This window comes from Pan paniscus, chromosome 14 (genome assembly GCF_029289425.2).
Source record: "Pan paniscus chromosome 14, NHGRI_mPanPan1-v2.0_pri, whole genome shotgun sequence".
NCBI lineage: Eukaryota > Metazoa > Chordata > Mammalia > Primates > Hominidae > Pan > Pan paniscus.
Window position 1 is genome coordinate 73211177 of NC_073263.2, and position 14533 is coordinate 73225709.

Here is a 14533-nt window from a genome sequence, read left to right on the forward strand (position 1 = left end):
AAAGAATAAATTAAAAATGAGGTAATTCAAATTCTGATTTTTCATTTAATAGTTCCTGTACTTGCTATAACCAACATACAAACATTTATTAGAGTATCTGATTCCTTTATGCAACACTTTGATAACTTATACTCATTCCCAACTAGACAATGAAACAACATTGATATAAGGGGGAGATTGATTGCTACAGTCCAAAATTAAATATTAACAGAAACACAATTCACAGGTAGAAGGCTAATAGTGGAAATGCAGCGACAGTTATCTCTTAAAGAAACCAATCTATGAATCTAAATATGTCCTTTCCTGCTTAAAATTCCCTGTAGCTGCCTACACGGAGGGAAAAATCTGAACTGTTAACTGAATCCACAAGGCCTTTCACAAGGAGTGTAAACCTACTTCCTCACCCAGTTTCTTCATTGTCATCCACACCCTGGCTATATCACAGATGTCACCATTACCCATACATGACCTGCATCTTCAAGCATGTGCTTTCACACATGCCATTCCCTTTTGCCTGGAACCTTCTTGCCCTATGACAAACATTTCCTTGACTTTTCATCCTCCTGAAAAAAGCTACTCATTAGAAGTCTTCCCATTCCATGGCCCCCAGCTGCCTGGATGCCTGGTCTGTTCTTCTCCCCCTGACCCACGTTTATACCTGTGCTGCTGTTATAGGACATGCCACCCTGCACTGGAATGGTCTGTTGGGACACCTGTTTTCCTCACTAGATTGTGAACTACTCAATGGCAGGAACCATGTGTTGCTACACAGCTTGGTATTCCCAGTGTTTAAGGTGTTAAAAAATAAAATACAATGTAATGAAAGCTAACACTTAGCTTCTAGTTATGAAATTTAAGTGCTGATTTAAGTGACATAAAAGTAGCTTAATCATCTTAATAACCCTCTGTGATTGATCACTATTATCCTTACTTTACAGATTAGAAAACCATGGCACAGGATTTGAAACAGCACACTCTGGCCTCGGAGTTGACACTTTAAACCACTATGCAAAGAAAATTTGTCCAGAATAGTTCATCTTCATCCATCCAGAGAACAGGGGGTAGAGGCAGACATTAAATTAGAAATAGAGTTTGAGCCGGGTGCAGTAGCACATGCCTATAATCCCAGCACTTTGGGAGGCAGAGACAGGCGGATCCCTTGAGCCCAGGAGTTTGAGACAAGCCTGGGCAACAGGATAAAACCCCCTCTCTACAAAAAATACAAAAAGTAGCTGGGCATGCTGGCCTGTGCCTGTAGTTCTGCTACTCAGGAGGCTGAGGTAGGAGAATCAGTTGAGCCTGGGAGGTTGAGGCTGCAGTAAGCTGTGAGCACACTTGGGTGACAGAGTGAGACTCTGTCCCAAAAAAGAAAAGAAAGGAAGAGAAAAGAAAAGGAAAGAAAAGAAAAAGACAAAAAGAAAAAAAAGGAAAAGAAACAGAGTTTGAGACAAGATCTCGGAAGATCAGAATTAAGACCATGCTGTTCTGACTTTATAGATTTATATAGAGAGATAATAAGCAGAGGTTTTTGAGCAGGGGAGTGGTTTGTCTTGCTTAAATGTGTGAACTTTTGCCAAGTCAGTTCACTTCAGGCTGACATCCCTCATCTGCAAAATGACAGACACTGGAATGTATAAATGATCTCTCCTAATTCTAAAACCTTAAGTCTATGAGAAGATAAATATCCCCAACCCCACCCTTTTTTTTTTTTTTTTTTTTTTTTACTGTGGCTTCTTTAGTATTTTTGACTACAGTGCTCCAGCCGTTCGAATTTATCTGTGTGATTTATTTCCAATCCCAGCTGGTGGATTAGAGCCTGAGCACCGCTCTCCTCCTTTTCCTCCCCACTAATCATCACTTCTAGTTATTCTAGCAAATAAGTTACTGCCCAAGGAATTATAAGGAAGTATTTTTCCATGAAAATCTCTGCTGGTTTTTTAGAGGTTAGAAGAAGACTTCACCTTTCCTTCAGATCAGACCAAAGAGGCCCTGACAACTTTCACCCCAACGCAACAAGACCTTCAGATTGGGTCTTTACATGAAAAACTGATAATCACCCCTTAAAAGGCACTAATCTAAACTCAAAGAATCCATCTGGGTTTGATCTGAACATCTGAACATTCATTGCCTTTTAAGTCTCAACTTGAACTGATTCTCTCATCTTCCTATGATTGAATTTTCTCCCCAATTACTCATTTCCTTCAAAGATGTTTCAGAAAATTTTCTTTCCTGTTCTCTTAAAAGTCTCTTTGTGTTTTCCAGCAAATCTTTCTTCCTCAATTTTGTTTTGTCACCAATGTGAACATCCCATTTTTCCTTGGTTACCTGATGTTGACCCATCTCCAATTTATGACTTCAAAAGTCTTTGTCTTGGATTTGTGCTGCAGGGAAAACTTGTTCACAGTATTCAAATAATAAAGGTAAACTTACAACTCACTATTATCAGAGAAATCCAAGTCAAATTAAGTACCAGGAACCATGACTATGCATGATATGGCCTTGGACCAACCATCCAATTATCTTGAATATAATTTTCTTCACCTGTAAAACCATTCTAATCCCCAAGAAAAAATATAAGGATAAATAAAATAAACTATGTGAGGAATGCCACATCATGTTTAGTAAAAACTAGGCATGCTATTCATTCTAGTTTGTTAAAAAGAAAGGCTTGGCCTCGCTATAATTTCTGCAGAGTATCTGTGGCCTGACACAGCCCTCTCAGCTAGAATAATCACATTTGTCCTTAGGTGACTGGATTAGCCCTTGACTTTTAAAAATATTCTTTATGATTTTATTATTTAGCTGATTTATTTATAGTACTCCTTTATTTTTCTATGACAGCTTTTCCCAGTTTTACATTTCTAATACAAAGTCCCAAAGATATATGTGTGTCACTGACACACACACATACACACACATACTCACACATTTTTACATGCTGTAACTTAACTACAACACTTTTTAATATTCTACTTTTAGCCCAGTTTTATGAAAGCAGAAAGCAAGCTATGATATATGCAACAATTGCTGATTTTAGTTTCACTAACTCACCTGGCTGTTTGATGGGTTCTCAATTCTAATTATTTAATATCTTTCCAATTGAACTAATTTTCTCCATTCCCACTGCCCCTCCCCACCAGTACAAGTTCCCATCTTTTCTTTCTTAGAGTCCTGCTCAATATAATAGCACGTCCCCCATCTCCAATCTCTTACTATCCACGTCATAGTCAGCCAAACCTCATGAAAGCGAAGATTTTTTCTTTTTTCTTCCTTTTTTTTTTTTTTCTTTTGAGACAGAGTCTCCTTCTGTCACCCAGGCTGGAGTGCAATGGCGTGATCTCTGCTCACTCCAACCTCCGCCTCCAGGGTTCAAGCTCTTCTTCTGTCTCAGCCTCCCGAGTAGCTGGGATTACATGCACCCACCACCATGCCTAGCTCATTTTTGTATTTTTTGTAGAGACGGGGTTTCACCATGTTGGCCAGGCTGGTCTCGAATTCCTAACCTCAAGTGATCCACCTGCCTTGGCTTCCTGAAGAGCTGGGATTACAGGCGTGAGCCACGGCACCTGGCCTGAAAGTAAGGATTTGAATATATATTCAATGCTTGCTCTTAGGATCCAGTCCAGTGCTTCTCATGGCTGTCAGCGCCCTTTGTTCTCAGTTCCCTGCCTATCTGTATGTATTCCTGCTCCTCCAGCTCCCCCTTGCTCTCTGTGCTCCAGGTACATAGGCCTTCTTTCCTTTTCACTAGCAAACGACTTCATTCCTTCTTTTAAGTCAGTCTTTGCATATTCTGTTCTCACTTTCCAGAAAAGCCCTCTATGTCCTGGCCCCGGACTTGCCTATGCCTTCTTCATGTCATCACTTAAATATTATGCGCTCAGAGCTGGAGGCTCAGGTTCCTGACTCTTAACTATCTACCTAGGAAAGAGCTCTCAACATCTCAAGAATTAGCTCATGGCTTACTCTTTTAAAGAGCTGTACCTGACCTTCCCCAGTCTACCCCACTTGCTTGTGTTTGCATCACCCCTGCTGTATGTGAGTCTGCCATCCCTAGCTGTGCATCAGAGTCACCCATGGAGTTTTAAACTATGCAAATAGCTCAGCCCTAGCATCTGAGATTCTGAATCATCAGGTCTGGTTTGAGGCCTCTGCAACTGTATATATCTGGTTAATCTTACTATTCTACAGGTCATTTTAATAAGCAATTCCAGTAGAGAAAAACAGTCTCTTAAACTCTTTATTGCTCTTTTCTGGGGGCTGGGGCCAAGGAGGGTAGGATTAGGATTCTGACCTCCAACTAGGTCATAGCACTAAAAGGGCAGAAATACTTTCTTAGTATATATATCCCAAACATCTGCTGCGGTGCTTGGCACATATTGTCACTGAATGAACAAATCCTTATCAAATTAGATTACATGGAAAGCCACGGGAGAAACATGGTCATTATTTTGGCAATGTCAATGGAAAGTAATTTAAAACATTATTGTTATGTTACATTAAGTGTGTATAGACTAAGAATAACAAATCTCATTAACTTAATATAAAGCATGACTGTCCAAAGGTATGTCTTGCCTAGGGCTGGAGAGGATCACAAAAGATTCACCACCCTCAACCCACTCTGCATTTATTGAACTTCCTGTTGGCCTTGCAATGGTCCTTTCAAATCCCTGATGTAATTCTCAAATCCCTTCCAATTTCCTGTCTCTAAAAACATAGCTTACAATCTATACACTAGCCTTAAATAGAGGTCTCATTGTATATGTTGTTCCCAAACAAAGTTGCCTTAAAAACAACAACAAAAAAAATTCATGTAATAAATTCACAAAATAACTTAAGTCTTTGGTCTATACTAAATAGAGAATATAAACTATAACAACATTTCTATTTAATCAAGAATTGTCCACTGGTGTAAACACTGGCAACCCATAACATTTGCCACACCCTTTTCCTTCCTTTCTTCACTTATCATAGATCTTCTCCCCTGTCTTCAGATTCAGGGAAATTTTTGCTACCCTCCCCCCTCTTCCATATCCCACTTTGAATTGTCTTATACTACAAATTACCACTGCTTTTACATTTTTCTTTTCTTTTCTTTTTTGAGAGAGTCTCACTCTGTCACCCAGGCTGGAGTGCAGTGGTGGGATCTCGTCTCACTGCAACCTCCACCTTCCGGGTTCAAGCAATTCTCCTGCCTCAGCCTCCCGAGTAGCTGGGATTATAGGCAACCACCATCAGGTCTGGCTAATTTTTGGGGTATTTTTAGTAGAGATGGGGTTTCACCATGTTGGATAGGCTGGTCTCGAACTCCTGATCTCTGGTGATCCACCCGTCTCAGCTTCCCAAAGTGCAGGGATTACAGGCATGAGCCACTGTGCCCACCCTGCTTTTACATTTTTTCATTCAAGCAACCCATTTCTCCCTCAGAACTAGGCAATCAGCTGCAGTGCATGATAAAGACAGAAGTGATGTTCTCCAAGCCCACATCCACAGAATATTTCTGAAATGGACTAAGGAATCTGTGGTTTTGCATAAAAACACATTGCATAAAAGTATCTCCTACACCAAGACAAAAATGTACTAAACTGAGAAGTCAAAGGAAGTCTAAATTTTATTTTAAAAGATTCTAAATCTAATTTTATCATCAGAAATGGAGAAACTTTAATGCATATTTAAAGTTCATTTTCCAGATGTTTTTAGGAGGTTGAGATCCTAGGCAATGAATCCTGTGAGCACAAGTTAAACTACTTTGATTAGCTAGAGATGCTTTATAATTCCTTCATCAGTTTCCAAACAAGAAACGATGACTTTAAAAACCTTTTCTAACAGAACAAAACAACACAAAGTAAAAATAATAATAATAATAATAATAATTTTTCACTGCGTAAAAATGGATTGAGAAAGGTTTCTTTAAAAAAAAAAAGTTTTCCTTCAGTGGAAAGATAATAAGTCATATATTGTGTTCTCTCTTCTAGGCCTCCAATTGGTCTTCAGGAAAAGAACTGTATATCAAACTTAGGTTAATACACTACCTGCCTTAAGTGGTGCAATGTATTTAGATTTCTTTTTCTTTCCTATTGAATCTTGACAAACTATCACTTGCAAATTTAAAAGAATGAGCAAATTTTTACACAGGACTTAGAAACGTGGCTTGTCATATTACTATCTGAATTATGATGCAAACTTATGCTTGCTTCTTCAGAGTAAATTATAGATTTTTTAAAAAATGGCTATTGTTAAAAATTTTTATCTTTGCTAGTCAATTTCTTTTAGTTTTATTCTCACTTTTTGATATTCCACTAAAGTATTTTAAGATTCCTGCTAAATTACTGACCAGCATAGAAGTTATTTGTAGTCTAGACTCACTCTCTTATAAGAAATATGTATAATACAGTGGTTGGGGGGAGAGAGACACCCCAAAGAGCCATGCAAACTTTGGACAAGATGCATCTAACTTATCTGGGATGGCGCAGCGAGTTATATAATGTCCCATGCTTCAAAAATTTCATCTCTAAACAGAGGGATAACAATTCTGACCTCACAGGTGTGTTGTGAAGAATGAAGGTGAAATTACGTGCAACAGCCTGGGCACACATCAAGCCCTCGCCCTCCATAAATGCTCACTGAAACTGTGAAGTAACTCATACGATACATCATGTCTCTATGTTTAGTTTTACCTTTGTTCAATTACAAAGGTGCAAATAGGACAAAAAGTACCTAACGGCATAGGGTGAGAATGTAGCCATTTGGCAAACGGATATCTAAAAATCAGGTTTCCATCAAATCATTGGATTTGGCTCTCTACATTGATCAGATTTATCATAAAATCACTAAATCTTCACTCCATGCTGTATTAACACAAAGCCTTCACTAGTTTAAATTCTATATTCTAAAACCAATCCATGGATATATCTTTTGGAAGAGATGCAGGCATTTTTACTAGTTAGAATATTCTTTCACTTTTTAAAGATAGTGTTTTTCTTCTGCTTTCAACCTTTATTAAAACGGCCTTTAAATTCTTCAAATGCCATTATACAATCCTGATTACTCTCTTTAAAAAATGGAAAACTATCTCCATTTTATTTATTTCAAATAAGTTAGTACCCTTACTTATAAATAGAAGATTACAACTGTAGATTATAGATATCAATAAAAGAGACATATTGCTGTCAAATTCTTTCTCTGATCTGTTTGTTTGCTCATTAACTTGAAAGGCCCAATCTTTGATCTTTGGTTTCAAAGACATCAAGATGACTTCCAAATGTTTGATATATTGTCTACTTTTACATTGCATTCCATATAAAATGCATTTCCTCAAATTTAATAGTTAAATAAAATGGGTTATATCCAAGAGATATTACGTATTCAAACTTTCCATATGATTGACTTGTTATTAGTTTGTGTTAGTTTGCTCACATTTAAACAAAACCATTTTAAACATGCAGTAGATTATAGCCAATGGTAGTTATTATTAATATTCTGGAATTGATAAGTTATTTATGTCTGGCATTCTTCCTACTGATTATTCAGAGAGACACGCAGCTTATAAATATCTCATCACTCCACCGTCACAGAAATTTCATCGACAGTGCTCATGCACAGCTATTAGCAATATGAATCTAACCATTACAAGAAGGAGGAAAATCGAACATGTGGCATTAATACGCAGTCCTGGTTCCTAACCATCTGATAGGCAGATGGTGTGAAGCGGATTCTCCAGCTGAAATGAAGGGGCACATCATTTAAAACCTTGTTTGCATTCTAACTGATATCAGTGCCATATTGATATACATGATACATCATGGCAGTATTTGAACAATCTAGTTTGTTTCAGTCATAAATGTTTACAGCCTTGTTTTTTTAATCTTATAAGCATGTTCAGAAGAGTGTATTTTTAATTTATGAAACCTATTGTTTACTTCTGTTGAACTAGAAGATTAGTGGAAAGCAGGAATATTAAATTACTTCAACCAGAGCAATATAACCAAGACAGATGAATAAAGTGGGTTTCTATTTTCAATAAGGATGTTAGCAAAAGAATTTTAAAATTAGCTCAGGCATTTTGTGCATTAAATACACTTATTCATTTAAACCTTTCAGCTATTTTTCCCCAAGTGGCATACAGAGAAACTTAATGCTTTACATAGTCATTCATTTAAAACTCTCACTGTGTGCAATTAATCTTGTCCAACAATTCAATTCAGAAAGTAAAACATCAAAAAGCATAGTTCAATTCAACAGTCATTACTGTGAAGTAATCTTTCTGCTCCTGACAGTTCCTATAGACTCTTTGCAAAACTCTGTTGAAGGTGCATTGTAAGCTCCACATGAGTTTGAATTACAACTCAATTGAAATCACTCCAAGTCTTAGAAGAACTCTTGGCTCAATATAACAATTTGAAAACACCAGTACCTTTTTTCACCCTGTTTTCCTCCTATCCTTATTTAAATACCAGCTGTCAGAAACTGACACTAACTTTCCGTTATTTTATTTCTCAATGCTTTCTAAATAAATTAAAATTGTGATTGAAACATGCATGTCTTCACTCTTGAATGATTAAATAACCAGAATGATAAGCAGATAGAACAAAAAACTTAATTGTAAATCTGGTTAGACTGAAGATTTTGAGTGTGAACTTTTCTCTTAATGTCCATTAGACTGACTTTTCTTGGCCTTTGAAACACATTTGTATTCTGCAGAGAAAAAGAAAAATTGATCCTTGAGGCCATTAATGGAAACACTCCCTATACCAGTTTTGAGTCTTTCAACTGATTGAATTAGATTTTTTAAATGTTTGTACTAACAACAACAAAAAAACCCCACTAATTTGGAGATATATACAGTAAGAAAGATGTTGTTATAATGTGAATAATGACTTATAAATCAAATAGACATCAGATTTAACATTCTTTTTCTGGATAGCTTAAAATCTCAATTTCTCAGACTGAAGAGGTTATAGAAGTGAAATCAGAAAGAAGGAACACCATAGGGAAGTCATCTGGCCATATCAATCACTGAGGAACTTCTACGAAAGCTTTTAAAAAGCTCACCTTCTGATCACTAACCCAAAATCAGGCTGAAACGTAATCAATAAAAACTTTTAAATTACTATAATTTGGTTTAAAATCAACTGTTACCTAATTTATAAAAAGTTGAACTTGGCACTATGAGGTCTTAAATATGTAACTTTTACTCCACCTTTAACATTACTACCTTTAGAAAAATATTTCTAAACAACCTCTTGGGGTCTTAAACTTATAAAACTTGGGGACTAGAAAGACTTTACCTAATGTAACCCTTTTATTTTACTGATGATTAAATTTAGGGGCAATGAGGTTAATCATTTCTGTAAAGTCACGCAATTAAATAACCACAGAGTAATCCCAATTCGCCTTACTCCCAGTTCAGCACTGACCACACGGACTCTATGAGTAAATATAAAAAGAAAAGTACAGAAGACAGTAAACTATGGAGTCTTTGAAACAGATGACCCCCCCTTTGCTCTAGTAGCTTATGGATTGTATAGAAAGTCGAAGTTATAGACACTCAGGTATGTCACAAATATACCAATATAAATTGACTCCACTTAGAAATCTGATCTAAATGTTTGTGTTTCAGTTTTATAGAATTTAGAGTGTATCTGCCACAGAAACAATGACCATTGAACTTTATGCACAAAACTTTTAACCTATACTGTATTGGTGAAATACAATATAATTTGTGTCTGAATCCTATGTATTACATAGGGCACAATGAGGAAGAAATAAAAAGAAGAGTAAATAAATTATTCTTCTCTGCATATCTTGAATATAAAACAAATTCCAACCAGAAACAAATTGAACTAGACATGCCTTGACTCTAATTTTCTTATAAGCACCCCTCTCATTATATTTTTTTCAATTATTTAATAAACTAGGCATTAGATACCTTCATGTTGGTCTAAGGCCCAATACTTCTTACTACTCACAGAACCCATCAGCCAAAATTACTCAGTGAATTGACTCCACGCAGGTAGCTCTAAGTAGCATGAGAGTGATTGAAAGTGTGTGATATTCTAAACGATGTTTTTGTTTTGTTAAGAGGCTTCTTGTTAATGTATTGGTCATAGTTCAGGCAATATAATAAGTGAAAAGAGGAAAAGATACAATAATCGTAATTTCCTGCAAAAGAATAACCTCACTGGCATTTCAGTCTAAGTATAATCTCCTCAAATGTTCTACTTTTCTCAATATCATGCAAATCCTTGTCTAAATCCATTTCTACCTCAATGTCTAAGTTGTTTTTTTCTTTTTCCAGATTCCAAGTATCACATGGGGTCTGTGCATGTGTAGTTTATTGTTGAGGACAGAAAATGACAAAAAAAAAAACAAAAGAGATGGCTATTTTTACATGTAAGTCTTGTTTGGGATGAGCCATCCAATTAAATAAAAATAGCTGGAAAATACGTGGCCACAAAAGTCTTCTGATACAGTAAATAAATGTTTTTCAAGGAAAAGACTCATGCAAGAAATTTATTCATATATACATATATATGTATGAATATATGTACACATACATATATATACACACACATAGAATAAAGAATACAGACACACAGTATTCTTTCTAAGTGGAGGTCAAAGTCTGAGTGGGCTAGGAACAATATACATGCAGAGTCACTGGTTAACAATAGGAACAGAGAAACCAGTGGTTGAGGCATTATATTTTTTACTTCTTTGTCATTAGGTCTAGCATTTATAACAACATCTCATTTAAGCTCCATCATCAACCTACAAGGTAAGTGTTTTCCTCCTCTGGTTACAAAGAAAACGTGAATAGTGAGAGGCCAGTTGTAGTGCTTTGAAAAGTAGGTTTGTGTTTGCAGTTTTAAAGTTGGATTATGGAAAAAAACAATCCTAGTTAATTTAGAAAAACACATAGTGCCATGTGATAAGGAAGATTCAAATGAAATATGAGTTGTGGTCCATAGTCTCAAATGGTTGTCATCTCCTACATGGTGGAATGTTAAAGGGAATGAAGCCCTTATCTTGGCACAATTTCATAATCATGGTCAAGTTACTTAATTCTTTGAGTGTGACTTAGACAAATTACTTAGATAGTCTGATTATAAGGAGACTTTACACCTTACTGTTCAAAAAATAAATGGTGTTTAGGTTTGAATTTATTTCTTATATAAGGTTTGATTATTATATTCAACCCATCTCACCTAGGAACAGAGCAATTATATATCAGGAAGAATTACCAATGTGCAGTATTATATCATTCACTTCTCTTTTTGCTGTGAAAAAATTATTCCAACAGAAAGAAATGTTTAGTTACTAACATGCCAAGAAATGTGAACCTTTTGTGTATTCTGACAGGAACTTTTACTTTGTTTCAAAACATCTGTAAGTCATAGCAAATCTTCAATTTTCCTAACATCTCTTCATTTTAGACGCAATGTCTGTAGTTATACTGATCCAATGACTTCTCTTGACCTAATTTATACCGTACCATGAGATTCTATTAAAAGAAACTAAATCACTGCAGTAGATTTATTCGCCTTAAATAATTTAAGCTAATTGAAAAAGAACCAAACTAAAACTAAGACACTTCTCTCAAGCATTCAACTTCTGCATGTCAATTAGTAATTTAAATAACCAGCTAATCACAAAAGCTTCGTGAGAAACACCGACCTATGCTATGTATACATCTCTCTACTTCCGCTGGCTGAAGATACAAGTAAACATCAATTCCGATTCTACAAGTATGTATATCTCTTCTGTAGTAATTAGGTAATTCCAATAAAATGTTTTCATGGATGGATTTGAGATTCTTTTTAAGTTTTCCAAAAAATGTTCAAAAGAACATAGAAAAATAGAAATATCTGAACATTTCACATCTAGTCACTCTTTTTTGTCAATGAGTTATGACAGTTCAAATTTATAAGGTGACTTAAACAAAACAAAATTGAAAACACTGCTGTTACCTACAAACATTAATACATCACAATAACCAAAGACTGAACTCCCATGGATTGGTTTAAAAATTACTAACTCAGCCCGGGCGCAGTGGCTCATGGCTGTAATCCCAGCGCTTTGGGAGGCCGAGGCGAGCAGATCACTTGAGGTCAGGAGTTCGAGACCAGCCTGGCCAACACAGTGAAACCCATCTCTACTGAAAAAAATATACAAAAATTAGCCGGACATAGTGGCACGTGCCTGTAATCCCAGCTACTCGGGAGGCTGAGAAAGGAGAATGGCATGAACCTGGGAGGCAGAGGTTGCAGTGAGCAGAGATCGCGCCACTGCACTCCAGCCTGGGAGACAGAGTGAGACTCCATCTCAAAAAAAAAAAAAATTACAAATTCAGTTTAATATTATTATATTTTATTATTGTTACTTTTCTTCTTAAGATGAAGTTATTAAATATCATTTTGATTTATGCAATGTTCACAGTGGCACATAATGTGATTAGAAATTACAATACTCTAATTGTCCCATCCTTTGGAACTCCATTTGTAAAATCAATGGTCATTTTTCTCATGCATTTATTAGATTTTATAATTCAGCCATTTGTAATACCTGGAATATGTGGCATAATGACATGTATGACAGTCCTACAAAGAGTTTCAAAAGCTTTTTGCAATACTCTTACCATACATCTTTCTTATGAGAATTAGAAAATTCAAACATAACTTTATCTTGGAGGTAAAGCCTTTTGAAATATTGCTAAAGTGCATACTGAATAAAGACAACACACTTAAGCGGACTTTCTCCCCTTTAAACAGCATTCATCTTTTCAAAAGCAATAGATTCTCAGTCCACACGGAGTCTGTTGCATTATTCATTTCATGTGCAACCTCATGCTGGACCATAAATTGTTACTTTATCTAATCAAAGGAGACTTAACTCTACAGAAGGTCAAAGGTTTAATTTTGTGAAGTATTATCTTACGCTATGAGTTTAACCGAAAAATAGAAGAAGAAAAACAGCCAAGAAACTGGTAATAAATGAACCTTTATTGCCTCAGGCATTGGCCTAGTTAATAAACTTTCATTGAAGGTTTCTTTCAACTGTTACGGACAATGAGAGGAAAAAAATCTTAAATTACAGCCATGTGTGACTTTTAAAGCAGTCATTCTTTTTTATCTCAACCTTCCTAGCTCAGGGAAAGAAGAAAAAAAAAAAGACAAAGAGAGATTGTCTTCGATCTCTTAACCAAAAATGTATGTTTCTAAACAGATGAAAAAGTGCAGATAAACTTTTCTAAAAGCAGAGGTCAGCTTTGAACAATATTAAAAAAATGCTTTCTTTAGGTGTTGAATCTTAGAAAACAATCTCTCTAGCTCAACGTAAAACTACAAAAGGGAGGAGGGGGACATGTTTTCTTCCCAAAAAGCCTAACTCTTAAATTGTAGTCTCCTGCTTAGCACAACATAATGCCTTATAATCTTGTCATTATTGCACAAAGTCAACTGTAGTTTTGATATTAATTAAATGCATTGTAAATAAAACAGTATCTATGTATTATCTGACCTGTTTTAACGCAGAAATCCTTCCTCTGTCATCAGAAATGCTAGTAGCACAATAATTAATTGATATACAATTAAAATTTTTGAAAGGAACAATTTTATCTTCTTAGCTAATATTCTCAACCAAAAATGAATGGTCTATGTGTAGTTTTTATATCAGTATTTTCTAGAGAAGTAAACGAACTGAGTTCTTCTCAACTATATCCACTTTTTCAGCTGGCACTGTGTTGAGGATGAAAGTTGTCACAGCCTCAATTCCACTTCCACGCCACAGTATAAATAAGGTAGATCCTCCTGTCACCAACAGAGTTCATATAAACTGTGAGACAAGGAAGAAGCAATGTTTTGCATCATACCTCAGATCTTCCGCAAGAAAAGGGGAAAGAGAGCTGGCTCTGTACTAACGGGGCCCTCTCTGCCAGGTTCTATCCACAAATCACAATGCTCTCAGCAGGGCACCCAACCCTATTCCACCTAGCAGCATTTGGACAGAACTGGGGCTCTACTTCATTCCAGGGACATGTCCCCAGGATGCTATCTTGGCCACCTTTGAATCTGAACATGATGGCTGCTTACACCAGCAGCACCAGGTGAAAGCAAGACCAGGCTCCCTACTAAGAAGTGCACTCTGCACAGCTGGAAGGCAATGAGTTCTTCTGGGGTCAAGGATGGAGCAGGTTTATAGCAGCAGCTCTGTTTCTTTTCTGTATTTGCCAAGAATAGTAAAGGAGACTTCTGAGAAGAGACCATCTAACCTGAATCATGAATGGAAAAAAAAAATCAAGTTTTATTCATAGAATATTAAGGATACAAACACGGTGTTTCTAAAAATGTGGTTAAGCCTAGATATCAGAATCCAAAGCAAGTTGGAATAATTGGTTTTCATTAAATTAGTAGAGGGTTTTAGAATCAACGAGCAGGTTTGATTTTATGCAAGAAACCATAAAGTGCTACTCCAAGTTTAGGAGGGGAAGCATTGTCGGAAGAGCAATTGATAAACATGATTCTCCCCCCCCTCT

General features: G+C 36.2%; 1 protein-coding gene across 3 annotated transcripts in view; it reads right to left on the bottom strand.

The window, feature by feature from the left end:
• DACH1 (dachshund family transcription factor 1) overlaps positions 1 to 14533 on the bottom strand; it is a 430993-nt gene that overhangs the window by 192793 nt on the left and 223667 nt on the right. The gene's annotated exons all lie outside the window — the stretch shown is intronic.